We start from the raw sequence: 14,912 nt of genomic DNA, 5'->3' as shown, positions 1-14,912 counted from the left end.
CACAGCGGACACACCAGGAACCGCGGTGTTGGCCGTCGAATGGCGCTAGCTGCGCAGCATTTGTGCACCGCCGCCGTCAGTGTCAGCCAGTTTGCCGTGGCATACGGAGCTCCATCGCAGTCTTTAACACTGGTAGCATGCCGCGACAGCGTGGACGTGAACCGTATGTGCAGTTGACGGACTTTGAGCGAGGGCGTATAGTGGGCATGCGGGAGGCCGGGTGGACGTACCGCCGAATTGCTCAACACGTGGGGCGTGAGGTCTCCACAGTACATCGATGTTGTCGCCAGTGGTCGGCGGAAGGTGCACGTGCCTGTCGACCTGGGACCGGACCGCAGCGACGCACGGATGCACGCCAAGACCGTAGGATCCTACGCAGTGCCGTAGGGGACCGCACTGCCACTTCCCAGCAAATTAGGGACACTGTTGCTCCTGGGGTATCGGCGAGGACCATTCGCAACCGTCTCCATGAAGCTGGGCTACGGTCCCGCACACCGTTAGGCCGTCTTCCGCTCACGCCCCAACATCGTGCAGCCCGCCTCCAGTGGTGTCGCGACAGGCGTGAATGGAGGGACGAATGGAGACGTGTCGTCTTCAGCGATGAGAGTCGCTTCTGCCTTGGTGCCAATGATGGTCGTATGCGTGTTTGGCGCCGTGCAGGTGAGCGCCACAATCAGGACTGCATACGACCGAGGCACACAGGGCCAACACCCGGCATCATGGTGTGGGGAGCGATCTCCTACACTGGCCGTACACCACTGCTGATCGTCGAGGGGACACTGAATAGTGCACGGTACATCCAAACCGTCATCGAACCCATCGTTCTACCATTCCTAGACCGGGAAGGGGACTTGCTGTTCCAACAGGACAATGCACGTCCGCATGTATCCCGTGCCACCCAACGTGCTCTAGAAGGTGTAAGTCAACTACCCTGGCCAGCAAGATCTCCGGATCTGTCCCCCATTGAGCATGTTTGGGACTGGATGAAGCGTCGTCTCACGCGGTCTGCACGTCCAGCACGAACGCTGGTCCAACTGAGGCGCCAGGTGGAAATGGCATGGCAAGCCGTTCCACAAGACTACATCCAGCATCTCTACGATCGTCTCCATGGGAGAATAGCAGCCTGCATTGCTGCGAAAGGTGGATATACACTGTACTAGTGCCGACATTGTGCATGCTCTGTTGCCTGTGTCTATGTGCCTGTGGTTCTGTCAGTGTGATCATGTGATGTATCTGACCCCAGGAATGTGTCAATAAAGTTTCCCCTTCCTGGGACGATGAATTCACGGTGTTCTTATTTCTATTTCCAGGAGTGTATTTATGACTGACGGGCAGTGTTGCTATAACAGGTGGATAAATCTTTTCTATACGACAGGTAACAGTCTGTGAGTAACTGTCAAGTTAAGACTGATCCTAAATCTGTAAATCGAACTAAGATGTGTGTTCACAAGTAAAAAGTCGACGCAAATCCATTACGACCCTAAATGGGCTTCTTTCTCCTCGCTACATGCGTGGAGTGAATAAGACAGAGACTCCCTGATGTTGCAACGTAGCACCCTGAATCATGCATTTTTATTCCATAGGCTGCATGTGATTAACCGTTACTGCAGGTTGTGCGAAGTTCGTTCTTTCAGGACATTTTTACTCTTTTCTGTGTGAATCACAACTGTCTAAATTTTGATTCACGATGAAACTTTCACGTTCCATATATACAGTTGCATTCTGTGGTTCTGCAGATCGCTGCGCAGGATATTTGTATTTACATTGAATCATTCGCAATTGACAGACCTATGCCTAAGGGCCTCACTTACGTTTTCCCATGAAATAAATCTACAGTACGTTTCCGTGATGCTGGACAAGAGCCAATGTATCAGATTGAAATGTTGAAACAGAATGAATGAAGTCGAAAGATACAAAGCAAAACGACGTGGGATAACATAACCAGTGGTGTTCGAGAGCATGTGGATCTGTGACGTGCTTCTTTCTGAATTAACACAGTAGACAGTTCTTCAAATGTCAGTACCGCATTGCCGATGATGCGTTTGCGATGCGACTTCATGCATTTGATTCCTGCCTCCCAGAGTCCACCAAAGTGAGGGGTACTGCGTAGCGTAGGTAAAACTGGTCAGTATGATGGCGTACAAAGTATGTTTGCTGAGAAAGACGATAAATGCACTGCAGATGGCGTGATGAGCGTATAGACTGTGACTAATTCTGATCCCAAGTTTAAAAAGACTGTAATCTCTGTTTACACGTCAAAGTGTACAGGTGACTATCCCTTTTTCCGAAGTTCCTATTCAGTAAGCTTCTGAGACCTGTTGGCTCTCTCGTTCAGTTCGTTTTGGTTTATTTACACAAAAATGTCTGTTATTTTAAACATACTGAACGGTTTTAGCTTCGGATTTAGTGATTGTCTTACTGAAGAATCACCAGGACGAGTCTGGGTGGAAAGTGAGTTCATAATACATTATTTTCCTTTGTTAGAAATATGGTTTGTACTTTTGATACTGTGAATGATTATAACATTAGAAAACAGTCTTGGTCAACATTCTCATAAAATATCTGTTATTTTTACTTAATTAAGATGCTGCTTAAAATCCGTCTTGATTGCAAAAAATTTTTTTTATTATTCATATGACCGGTTTCGGTTCATTCAGAACCATCTTCACATCTGTAAAAATAATTATACTAATTTACCATTTCACGGAAGCAAATGTTTTTCATCCTATCTACTCAACATCAAATGTACCAGAACGTAGCTGATATTTCAGTTACAGGAGTAACCCGTCCAAATCCAGCAACTTTCACATGCTACATCACATAAAATTGGTTGGCAGAGTGCACGTCATTTATATTAATTATAGCACTATTACCGACAGGTGGCGTCTGGTACATTTGTTACATTCCATTTGTACATACTGTATTCAGTAGATCTTTTTATATTAAAAATATTTGGCTAAAATATGTAGATGTCAAAGTTAAAAGATTTTAACTTTGACATCTACATATTTTAGCCAAATATTTTAAAAGTTAAAAGATTTTAACTTTGACATCTACATATTTTAGCCAAATATTTTTAATATAAAAAGATCTACTGAATACAGTATGTACAAATGGAATGTAACAAATGTACCAGACGCCACCTGTCGGTAATAGTGCTGTAATTAATATAAATGACGTGCACTCTGCCAACCAATTTTATGTGACGTAGCATGTGAAAGTTGCTGGATTTGGACGGGTTACTCCTGTAACTGAAATATCAGCTACGTTCTGGTACATTTGATGTTGATTAGATAGGATGAAAAACATTTGCTTCCGTGAAATGGTAAATTAGTATAATTATTTTTACAGATGTGAAGATGGTTCTGAATGAACCGAAACCGGTCATATGAATAATAAAAAAAATTTTTTGCAATCAAGACGGAATTTAAGCAACATTATAAAATCACTGATTGCTGTTATCCCATAAGACATTATGTCTGTTTTTGCAAACTTAATTAAGAGTTTAAAAATTCATTAAATTTCTAAAGGTCAGCTCTGCTTACGTATATCACATGAGTATTCCCTTAGATAACTAGTGATACCGCGTACTCTTTTCCGCAAATGGTTTACTTATTAACTATCGAAACGCGTTTAAAACTTTTAAGTAGCAATGCAAAGGAATTTTGTGAAGCCTGATAGAGGAAACCTTCGAAGATTTCATGCATTTACGGCTTACGCCCGCATCACTCGGCAACGAAGTCGGCCTGCGTCTCTGTCGGGTGGAATTATGTGGAATAAAGCACTGAAGGCATGCATTTGTACTAGCCAAGGCCGTGTCGAAGATCATAGGTTCGCATACCGCTGGGTACAAAAATATTTTTTTTTCCGCTTCGCGTTTGTCATTCTGAGTTTTCGTTAATCGTCAAAGTTTTCTGAAATATTCGTTGTTATTTACAGGTAAAAGGTCGCTACCTCAATAACGAATATCTTCTTAACAACAGTAGACAGAGATGAAAGATTCCCACCAAAATATTTTCATACTATACCACCATATATGAAACATTTTGATTCATCAGATACTTGTTATAAACTACAACAAACTGCTATATCTGTACTCGCCACACGCTCTCAAAAAATGTTTTCTTAAATTTTGTTTTTATGAACAAAATCGTTGATGTGTCATATAGGGAAGTAGGCTACTTCATCATTTGGATCTCTAGGAGCGAGTTACAATCTTCTTATTCTTTGACACTCTCTAAAACAATTTTTCGGGTTCATGGAGATGCGTTCCTCCTATGCAGCTAACTGAAGGCAGTTTCTTTATAGCCATATGCGTTTCGCTTCTTTTATTTGTGAAACATCTTCACGAATAAAAGAAGCAAAACGTGTATGGCAATCTTGAGGAATAAACGCTTGTGGCAATATACAAACTGCCTTCAATTAGTTGCATAGACGGAATGTAACCCCAATGAATTTTGAAGCAACTAAGGAACGACGGAAAACAGACAAAAATATCGAATTATTCAGCTGTTTCTGTAGATATATTTGTACAATGTAGTACTTCTCTCCATTCCTAACTCATATTCCAAAACGTAAAATCCAGAAAAAGATGTCGATGTGAATGACAATAAAATGACAAAATGTGACATTTATGACAGTTTCCAGAACACAGTCAATGTTCTATCGTTAACAGGCATTCATGGAAGCACGTGGTCAGCGAAATTTGAACAGTATTGCGTACTCTAACCACACTTTTCGGTACTGTTAAGAATAGCATGCGTACGTCAGCTGCTAGCCGCTTCGAATTTTTGCCGCTGTGGTGCTGCAGTGCGCATGCGCGGACCTCAGGCAGATTGGTTTTGATTGGTTGGCGCGAGGAGAACTGACAACAGCGTCTCGGCTCGCTAGGACCGTTCGGCACTGCTTCCGAAATGTGTACAGAATAATGTTGGGGCTCTGTTTCGTAAACAAGACCGTTCGGAGCCCTCGCGTAGCGAACCAATCGGCAAAATGGTAGAAAGATACAGAATAGGGCCCCAGGTCGCTGTTTCCTGCCGATCTCGGAGGCGACACACCACATTTAAGAAAGCCGTTCACAGACCAAAGTAACAAGTGCAGCTCCGCACGCAGCTATTCTCTCAGGTGACGTAATGAGTATGTTCTGCCGGCTGGTGGCAAAATTTGACAACCAGAGAGGCGAATTAGAAGCGAGTTAAGACACTAAACTAACCAGCAGAAAGGATAAATTAAAAATTCAAACTGAGAGACTAGTTTTCGTGTTGAACGTAGAGGTCATTTCCCAATTAGAAAAGAGTTCTAAAAACTTAGAAGTAGTTTGTGATCTGTTCGTGGTAACTTTACAGTTCCACCGTGACAAAGTTACAATGTAATTTGGGACTCAGGTCTGAGGAATTGCACGGGACGAGAGGCTAAACAGTGCACTTGAGCAAAACATGAAAGCATTATCTAAAATTGAGTGAGGTCAAAAGCAGCTTCGCCAGAGTAAGGGGACAAGCGATTACTTGCAGGAATTCTTGTTGTGCGAAATTTACTCTGTGCGTCACTTGGACCCACCATGGACATGGAGGACGTCATACCAATAATACGAGGTGCGACAATAAAGTCAAGGGGCATCATTTTCAAACAATACAAGATGTCCAAAAAGCTGTGACGAGGGTCTTGAAGGATATTACAGAAGATGAGTTCCAGAAATGTTACCATCAATGGCAGAAGCGCTGGAAAAAGTGTGTGCAGTCAGAAGGGAACTACTTTGAAGGAGACAGCACTAAACTTGACTAAAACTGTAAGCAACATTTATTTTCACATCAGTCTCATTACTTCATTGTCGCACCGCGTACAACAGCGAATGCCCAATAGTCAGAGGGAATATAACTCTTCAGTGAGTCAGAGAAAGGTGGTCTTTAGCTTTTTCGAGATGGATAATCTGTATGTGTAATGTATAACATAAGGGTAACGAGTATTTTTTCACGTCTAATGTGTGTTTTATTATTTATTTGTAAGTATACATCGCCGGAGATCTGGTAATATGAGTCTGGAAACCGCCATGGGAAAAGGTGGAGATTACTGTCAGGGAAGAATTTTTGAGTCCAGCTGAGGTTGATTGCCTGTAGGAGCAGAAACGGAAAGCTGGAGTATGGGTTTGTATTCCCGCATGGGGGAAGACATTAACAACAGTGGAGACAGATTTCTCTTGTGGCCCTGCACTCTACGGCAGGGCCTGCCCAGGACCGTGCGTAAACTGCACACCAGAAGCCGCTCCGTCCACCAGTAATAGCCTAATTTATTGTTTCTTATCTTCTTCTTACAGACGAATGGAAAAACTAGTAGAAGCCGACCTCGGGGAAGATCAGTTTGGATTCCGTAGAAATACGTGAGGCAATACTGACCTTACGACTTATCTTAGAAGAAAGATTAAGGAAAGGCAAACCTACGTTTCTAGCATTTGTAGACTTAGAGAAAGCTTTTGACAATGTTGACTGGAATACTCTCTTCCAAATTCTAAAGGTGGCAGGGGTGAAATACAGTGTGCGAAAGGCTATTTACAATTTGTACAGAACCCAGATGGCAGTTATAAGAGTCGAGGGACATGAAAGGGAAGCAGTGGCTGGGAAGGGAGTAAGACAGGGTTGTAGCCTCTCCCCGATGTTATTCAATCTGTATATCGAGCAACCAGTAAAGGAAACAAAAGAAAAATTCGGAGTAGGTATTAAAATCCATGGAGAAGAAATAAAAACCTTGAGGTTCGCCGATGACATTGTAATTCTGTCAGAGACAGCAAAGGACCTGGAAGTGCAGTTGAACGGAATGGACAGTGTCTTGAAAGGAAGATATAAGATGAACATCAACAAAAGCAAAACGAGGGTAATGGAATGTAGTCGGATTAAGTCGGGTGATGCTGAGGGAATTAGATTAGGAAATGAGACACTTAAAGTAGTAAAGGAGTTTTGCTATTTGGGGAGCAAAATAACTGATGATGCTCGAAGTAGAGAGGACATAAAATGTAGACTGGCAATGGCAAGGACAGCGTTTCTGAAGAAGAGAAATTTGTTAACATCGAGTATAGATTTCAGTGTCAGGAAGTCATTTCTGAAAGTATTTGTATGGAGTGTAGCCATGTGTGGAAGTGAAACGTGGACGGTAAATAGTTTAGACAAGAAGAGAATAGAAGCTTTCGAAATGTGGTGCTACAGAAGAATGCTGAAGATTAGATGGGTAGATCACATAACTAATGAGGAAGTATTGAATAGGGTTGGGGAGAAGAGAAGTTTGTGGCACAACTTGACCAGAAGATGGGATCGTTTGGTAGGACATGTTCTGAGGCATCAAGGGATCATCAATTTAGTATTGGAAGACAGCGTGGAGGGTAAAAATCGTAGAGGGAGACCAAGAGATGAATACACTAAGCAGATTCAGAAGGATGTAGGTTGCAGTAGGTACTGGGAGATGAAGAAGCTTGCACAGGATAGAGTAGCATGGAGAGCTGCAGCAAACCAGTCTCAGGGCTGAAGACCACAACAAATCTTCTTCTTACGTTTTAAAAAGTCTGTAGGCTGCAGAGCAGCGTAATAAGCTGCTACCAGCCCGCCCCCTTCGGGGGAGGGAATCGAAATTCAATAAAGGAAAGAAAAAAAAAGCCAAAGACGGTGCGTATCAGTGCATCGACAGCAGTTAGACTGGCCGATCAGACAAGTTTTAAATAGGTTCCGTGAGTTGCCAGACGACACACATGCACACACACACACACACACACACACACACACACACACTGACACTGTACCTACCAAACTGAAACCGAACAATAAAGATAGTCTACTTCCCATTACCTGGAACATGAATGTGCAGGGAATAAGGGAGACATGTTACGCTAAATTTAGTGTTGCTTGTATTAAGGACAGAGGGTTTTAATCAGTGTATACAGTGAATGAGAAAGGTTCGCAAGAAATCTGAGGCCAAACAGGGCTGCTAGCTGCGTGAGGCTGGAATCGTTTTAAATAAATGCGAAGGTAAGAAAGAGCACAGGAAGGAGTGGGACATTTTAGTCATAACAAAGGAATGCACGACACAACACTAATACGTATGTGCCAAGAGTTACTGCCGGTTTCCCGTCGACTAGTCGTTCAGCAACAAGCGACATTCTTTGCAGGAACAAATAAAAAATTGATTTCGAAGCAGACCACTTTACAGATTCAAGCACATTGTCTAACGCCTGCGCTAGAAAACTGGTAGCGGAGAGTGCTTTAAAAGCATTGTTGAGTAAATGTTTATTATGAACTACGGTAGGAGGAACGGAAGCATGAAAGAAATCGATATTTATGTACGATTACAGAGGTGTTATGAAATCAGAAGAGCAAGGGCTCTAACTCGCAAGGAACGCTTTGAGTACGAGGTCAAAGTTCAGTCCTTAGTAAGGCTCATTTGAAATGTTTTGTTAACAATTTTGACAAGAAAATAGTAGGTGCTAATGACTCACCATGTTCCTGAAGAGGGCGACAGAAAATGAGTGTCTGAGAGCGGTGGAGGCTCGTAGATACACACTCTGGGTGTTCACCAAATTTTAGATTCAGATAAATATGAGAGTGCGAAATTAATAGCATCTGCTGTATAACACTTACGCTCATCAACATATTTATACAACTTCAGCTGCTGTCAATAATAATAATAATAATAATAATAATAATAATAATATGCATAACTTGTGTGAAAAAAGGAAGAATTATCTTTTGGTTTTTTTTTGTTTTGTACATAATTAAGTTCAGTTTATAGCAAGAACGAAATAATGTTTGAGCTTTCACTACTCTCCGTTTCGCATTTTTCTATAAGTGGGAGTTTTCGTGCGTTTTTATTTTTGAGGACAAATGTACAAAATTCCTAATCCGTGTATTAATTAACCAATTAACTTCTGGGCTGAATATCAGGCATTATTACTCTGCACCCGCATAACGATTTACGTTTATTATACACTTCTTTGTTAAATGTTCGCTCGTAGTCACGATTTTTTGATTTTGTCACTTTCTCAGATAACGAATCTGGTGTGGCATGCTCTAGTTTCGCGGCTAACTTTCTCTGATAATTTACTTTTCTATTAGCAATTAACACAGGTTCAACAGAGTTCATGTTGACACTCAACAGGAAAGACAGTTCATGCACAGTAGACAACCAACTCCAAACACAAACTGCCGTTCGCGGGAGTGATTAAATTCAAGTAGTACTATCTACCAAAAAGGTCGCTTGAATCGATTACAAATGAGGCGCTGAGACCCATAAGGGCGAAAAGCACACCGCCTTCGATCCTCTTATTTAACTGAATATCAGAGAAACCAGAGATAGAGCTTTTCGTGAATGTACAATGTATGTCTACATCACAGGTAAACCATAAGATCAACGGATGTCAGAGGCACGAATAAATGCTACAGTCTCATAATCGCCGATGATGTGCTGTGTGGTTCTCAGCGCCTCAAATCGATTTCTCTATGGTGTAATCCAAAACTTTATGTATTACGCTCGTAAAATGGGGATCGTCAACATTCAACAAATGTTCGAAACAGACCATTAGCTTTCACCATGAACACTGAATGAAAAATGGAGCGTCACAGTGATCACAAAAGTTTTCATCATCAAGATGGAAGCCGAACTCCTTGGGCCGGTCGTTGTGGCCGAGCGGTTCTAGGCGCTTCGGTGTGGAACCGCGCAACCGCTACGGTCGCAGGTTCGAATCCTACCTCGGGCATGGATGTGTGTGATGTCCTTAGGTTAGTTAGGTTTAAGTAGTTCTAAGTTCTAGTGGACTAATGACCTCAGATGTTAAGTCCCATAGTGCTCAGAGCCAGGGCCGAACTCTTGGGAGTTACGAACTATGCAGGACGATGAAATAGGTATCCATTCTTAAAGAATGCGTATAGAATCATGTTGGTGTTACGGGGTGATGGGGACTGGGGCACGTGATGGCGTGCAAGTGAATGCGAAGAGTCTCTCGTGGAACTGGTCGTGAAACTGGCCATCCTGTAAGGTTGCAAATAGTGCGATAAAGTTTTATCGGCACGGAAAAACAAATATTGAAAGACTGAATTTGTCCAGTGGTTCCAGGTAGTATCTTTTAGTTTGCTCTAAAGTATTCTGATTTTTTCTACGCAGAGGAGGACTGAAGCAAAAGCAAGTTATTTTGACCAGCTATTGGCCAAAAGCAGTGCTCTTACCATAGTAATAATTATCTTACGCCCATTTTTCCACTCTTGCTTGCTGTGACAAATATTCCCATCTGTCCCTGCAGCATCACAGGTATGAGAAAGAAACAAAGTGGGCAGAGCACCTCCAACTTCTCGCAGCACAATAAATAACTTTCCAGTCAATTTACTATGCAGATTAACATTCGGCATAATTGTATCCGAGTGCATTAAGGCACTGATTTCAGTTGATCTTGATAAAATTCTCTTAGTATCTCTAAGTTGCAGGGTTCCTTACAAATACATTTCTTCTTCAAATCGTCACTGGTCGAAGTTGAAAACAAATTCCTTACTGAACGACGGGATAAGTTTATTTATCCCATCTAAAGACTTTCGAGCCGATTCCGCGATATGCTGTGCATCGTCAAGTTCCCGCTTTCCAATTCTGTAGCCAGTTTGAACTTACGAAACCATCCACTGCTTCAATTGAAATCAGTGTAATCTGTCACGGGCAATTTGACGCGCATAACATAGTAAGTCGCTGCCATACACATCCTGTAAATTATAACGAGCATCCTTCAAATGTGCAAACAACAGCTGTTGTGACAAGTGCGCCTTGTCCTGCCTTGAATATCCGTAATTTGTCTTGTGCACTACACGGTCATATTGCTGCGGACTTCTTTGATATCTATTCAAAATGGATTTTTATTTACTATGCTGCGAATGATCTTCCATGTACATAATTATGTTTAGTATGCGTTCATTTGAGAAAGATTGTTCTTTACTACGTTTCACTGGAGGCGGGATTTGTGGCTCCCTGTCCGGGATGAGCCGAGCGGTCTCAGGCGCTGCAGTCATGGACTGTGCGGCTGGTCCCGGCAGAGGTTCGAGTCCTCCCTCGGGCGTGGATGTGTGTGTTTGTCCTTAGGATAATTCGGGTTAAGTAGTGTGTAAGCTTAGGGACTGATGTCCTTAGCAGTTAAGTCCCATAAGATTTCACACACATTTGAACATTTGATGAACTACACCGCTCGACACGTGTTCAATATCACTTTCACTTGTGTGGAGGTATCATCGTCATTCTACTCCTCATGTACATTGTCTGCACAGTCGAGCGTATACGACACGACACATTCCACTGACTCATCTTTCACAAAAGCTAATATTTCATCTGCCACTTTTTTCTCACTCTGAGAAATTTCTTCGGTTCCTTTCTTATGAAATGGCAACTTCGACAACTGTTGTTGCAATGTTAGCTTTGTTGTTCGTTGCCATTGCTCTGCTTTGTATCAGCAGCACTAGCGCTGTAGCACTGTTGTGAGTTATTCGTCGACTAAGTAGTTCAACTACGCTCCGTAGCCTCATGCTGAATACCTTCAGTTCCGTCCGCTGTCGCCATTAGCAGCCAATATTGTGGTTGCACGGTAGACGTTATGTGGGGCATGAAATGCCGTAAACGTCATTGCCCTACTGCGACCTCGCACTGAAGGGGGTCTCGTCACAGTAGTGGCGCCACTAGAGCGATGTGATGCCCATGCGAGTGACTGCTGTTTAGGTTATTTCCAGTGTGTATTGTCGTCTGGAACATAAATTAAGCCGCGTCATGTTTTAAGATGAATGCATTTAAAGTTAGGGGCTGAGAATCTCCATTCGCTGTACATCAAATACATTGATGACAACTGCCCGTCATCCAACCAAGCCATCCCCCCCCCCTCCCGCCGCCCCCCTGGCCATTCACTTCTCCAAAGAGCGCACGTCGATGCCGCCCACTGCTGCACTGCTGTCGCCGCCTGCTGCTCGTCAAGTGTGAGAGATGTGTGGCAGGGTTGTGGACAAGGAAACTTGCGGGGTAGGACCCCGTAGCAAACTGTAACACCCTATGCTGCTGTGTGGTATCGGATTGGTGTAACAGAACGACATCATTCTCCAATCCGAGTGATGTAAGTCTCGAGTTAAACGGCTTATTTAATGGTCCTTCGGGATTCTACATTCGTCATAATAACAGGTTGTAGAATAATAAGATTTTTTTACAAAGCCAATTACCTGTGGGAAAACCCACATCTGAGGGAGTCTGTCCCCTGAATTGTATTAATGTTAAGTGCAATTTCTGTGATTTTTTGTTTTGTTTTTGAGGTTGTCCTTCAAAATGGTTCAACTGGCTCTAAGCACTAAGGTATTTAACAACTGAGGTCATCATTCCCCTAGACTGAGAACTACTTAAACCTAACTAACCTAAGGACATCACACACATCCATGCCCGAGACAGGATTCGAAACTGCAAACCGTAGCAGCAGCGCGGTTCGGGACGGAAGCGCCTAGAACCGCTCGGCCACACCGGACGGCAAGGTTGTCCTGCAGGGTAATTTTTTTATTACTGGTAAAGTACTGCGTCATCTGTTTGTTATTGTTTTTTTTGTTTTTGTTTTTGCTTATTTAGATTAGTGTTTTGAGACTTAGGAATTTTTTGTTAATATTATCATGATTGGCACTAATACTGCTATTATTTTACGTTTTAACTTGACAGATAATAAGTCCCTATTGACACCTATCTATTTCGTCAGTACACTCGACGTCGACATTGTAGCACTGATATATTGTGCTACAAAGCCACAAAACATGTGGAAGCACGGTAACAGATGGTCCAGCCCTCTGATAAAGGGAGAGTGCTCAAACAAAATTTAATTAGTAATTTTTGCTGCAGACTCAGGTTCGGCTTCAAATTACGAGTCGACTGATATAGCTCACGGGTTATTCGATCCAGCAATCGAAAAGTCGATTTAATTAAATGCCGATTAAATCATATCAAATGAATTTTCCCTGGCAATTAGGAACCTCCGAAGGCTTGCATAACCACAGGACTGTAATTTTCTCTTGCCTGGTTGAATTAATATAGAAATTGTACAGTTTAGCATATTCCTGGAAAGCCAAGATAGCCATTAGTTTGAATTTCACTCTTTCATCATTGGCGGTGGAGAGACACATCCGGCCCACCGTTTTCGTGGAAGAGCCGCTATTCCAGGTCTCCCAACCGTTGGGCCACGGGTGATGCCTTCAGCCAACGGAACAAATTCGCAGGACTGTCCTTTATTCTGCACAATTCGCTTCGCTATTAGTTCAGGTCAAATGACCATTGTCAACCGTAAGCCTAAAGCGAATAAATTAAATCATTAGAGAGCACACAGTTTACAGGTACGTAGGAGGTTAAATAGTGTATCACCTTCACTGCCACGTACGGCTAGAGAGTTATACCATAATAAGTGCAATTTGCTCTTTTGAGCCCACCGTAGTTGTAAGAATTTTTTTTACGGTAATGGTTGTGTACAACAGTTTTCGTGAAGAAGCAAAGTTCACAACGATAGCTATTCACACTCTGATAGAATCTAAACCTCCTCTGTCTGGGCTCGTCTTCTCAATTGTCCTAACTATTAGCATTTTAAGTATCTCTCGGCGCACTCTCTCTTAAATCAGGGTTAAACTATTCATCACAATGTCCTTACCGAGCGATGTGACGTAGTCGTTAGCACACTGGGCTCGCATACGGAAGGACGGCGGTTAAATTCCGAGTCCGGCCACCTTGATATAGGTTTTCCGTGAGATCCCTAAATCGCTTCAGGAAAATGCTGGGATGGTTCCTTTGAAAGGGCACGGCAAACTTCCTTGCCCATGCTTCCCTAATCCGATGGGACCAATGATCTCGCTGTTTGGTCCCCTCCCCTAGAACAACCGTTCAGCAATGTTCGTAATTTGTTCACTGTTTAATTGTTCTTGTGCCTTGACCTGCAGCAAAACTACTTCTAGCCAGTTTCTCTATTTAATATGTTCTTCTGGGAAAACAGATGTAATATTACACAAGATCTGTCTGTTTTTCATTGTGTTGTCTCCCTTCATTATCAGTTCGAATACTAAAACTCCAGCTAGAGTGAATGTAGTCTTGTTTCAGCTGCGGTAGGGAAAACAGCAGAATCGCAGGTCAGATGTAACTTCGCCAGATCATTAGGGGAATAGGGCAAACTGACAGGCACTTTATTCATTGCTATCATACTTTCAGTTTATCTCATCATCTCATGCCAACGGAAGAGTCGCCGGACGAATAGTCTTCAGTATTATTACGAATGAATATATTTCAGTCGCTTCTGCTCTCTTTGTCTCTGAACTCTTCATGACCTTCCATACAACGCTACACGTAGTCAAATACCTTCACGAAAAAGTTGCTAACGGTTAAATCTATGTTGGCTATTAGGAAATTTCTCTTTTTCAGAATTGCTCTTTTTGCTGTGCTTAGTCTGCATTTTACGTTCTCTCTAATTTTCTGCACATATAGCAAATCTCACCTAATACCTTTAGGGCCTCACTTTGTAATCTAGCGCTTTCAGCTTCAACCAAAGCCAATTCGACATTTACCTTCTAACGTATTTTCACTGCTGTATATTCCATTCAACTGAAATTCCACATCCTTCCCCCAACCCTTCTCCCCCTCCTCCTCCTTGCCTGTGGCAGAACTGGTATATCATAGCTATACCTCATGGACTGTGCGGCTGGTCCCGGCGGAGTTTCGAGTCCTCCCTCGGGCATGGGTGTGTGTGTTTTTCCTTAGGATAATTTAGGTTAAGTAGTGTGTAAGCTTAGGGACTGATGACCTTAGCAGTTATGTCCCATAAGATTTCACACACATCTGAACAACATAGCTATACCTTAGACGTTTTATTTCTGTTCCTTCTACTTCAGTTCCGTTTTCAAATTTCTCCTTGG

At 42.6% G+C, this 14,912-nt stretch overlaps 1 protein-coding gene across 1 annotated transcript in view; it reads right to left on the bottom strand.

The window, feature by feature from the left end:
- Positions 1-14,912, bottom strand: part of LOC126150481 (Down syndrome cell adhesion molecule-like protein Dscam2) — a 171,791-nt gene that overhangs the window by 40,174 nt on the left and 116,705 nt on the right. The gene's annotated exons all lie outside the window — the stretch shown is intronic.

This window comes from Schistocerca cancellata, chromosome 2 (genome assembly GCF_023864275.1).
Source record: "Schistocerca cancellata isolate TAMUIC-IGC-003103 chromosome 2, iqSchCanc2.1, whole genome shotgun sequence".
Classification (NCBI taxonomy): Eukaryota; Metazoa; Arthropoda; class Insecta; order Orthoptera; family Acrididae; genus Schistocerca; species Schistocerca cancellata.
The sequence above is the reverse complement of the archived record's forward strand: the minus strand, read 5'-3'. Positions and strand labels throughout refer to the sequence as shown.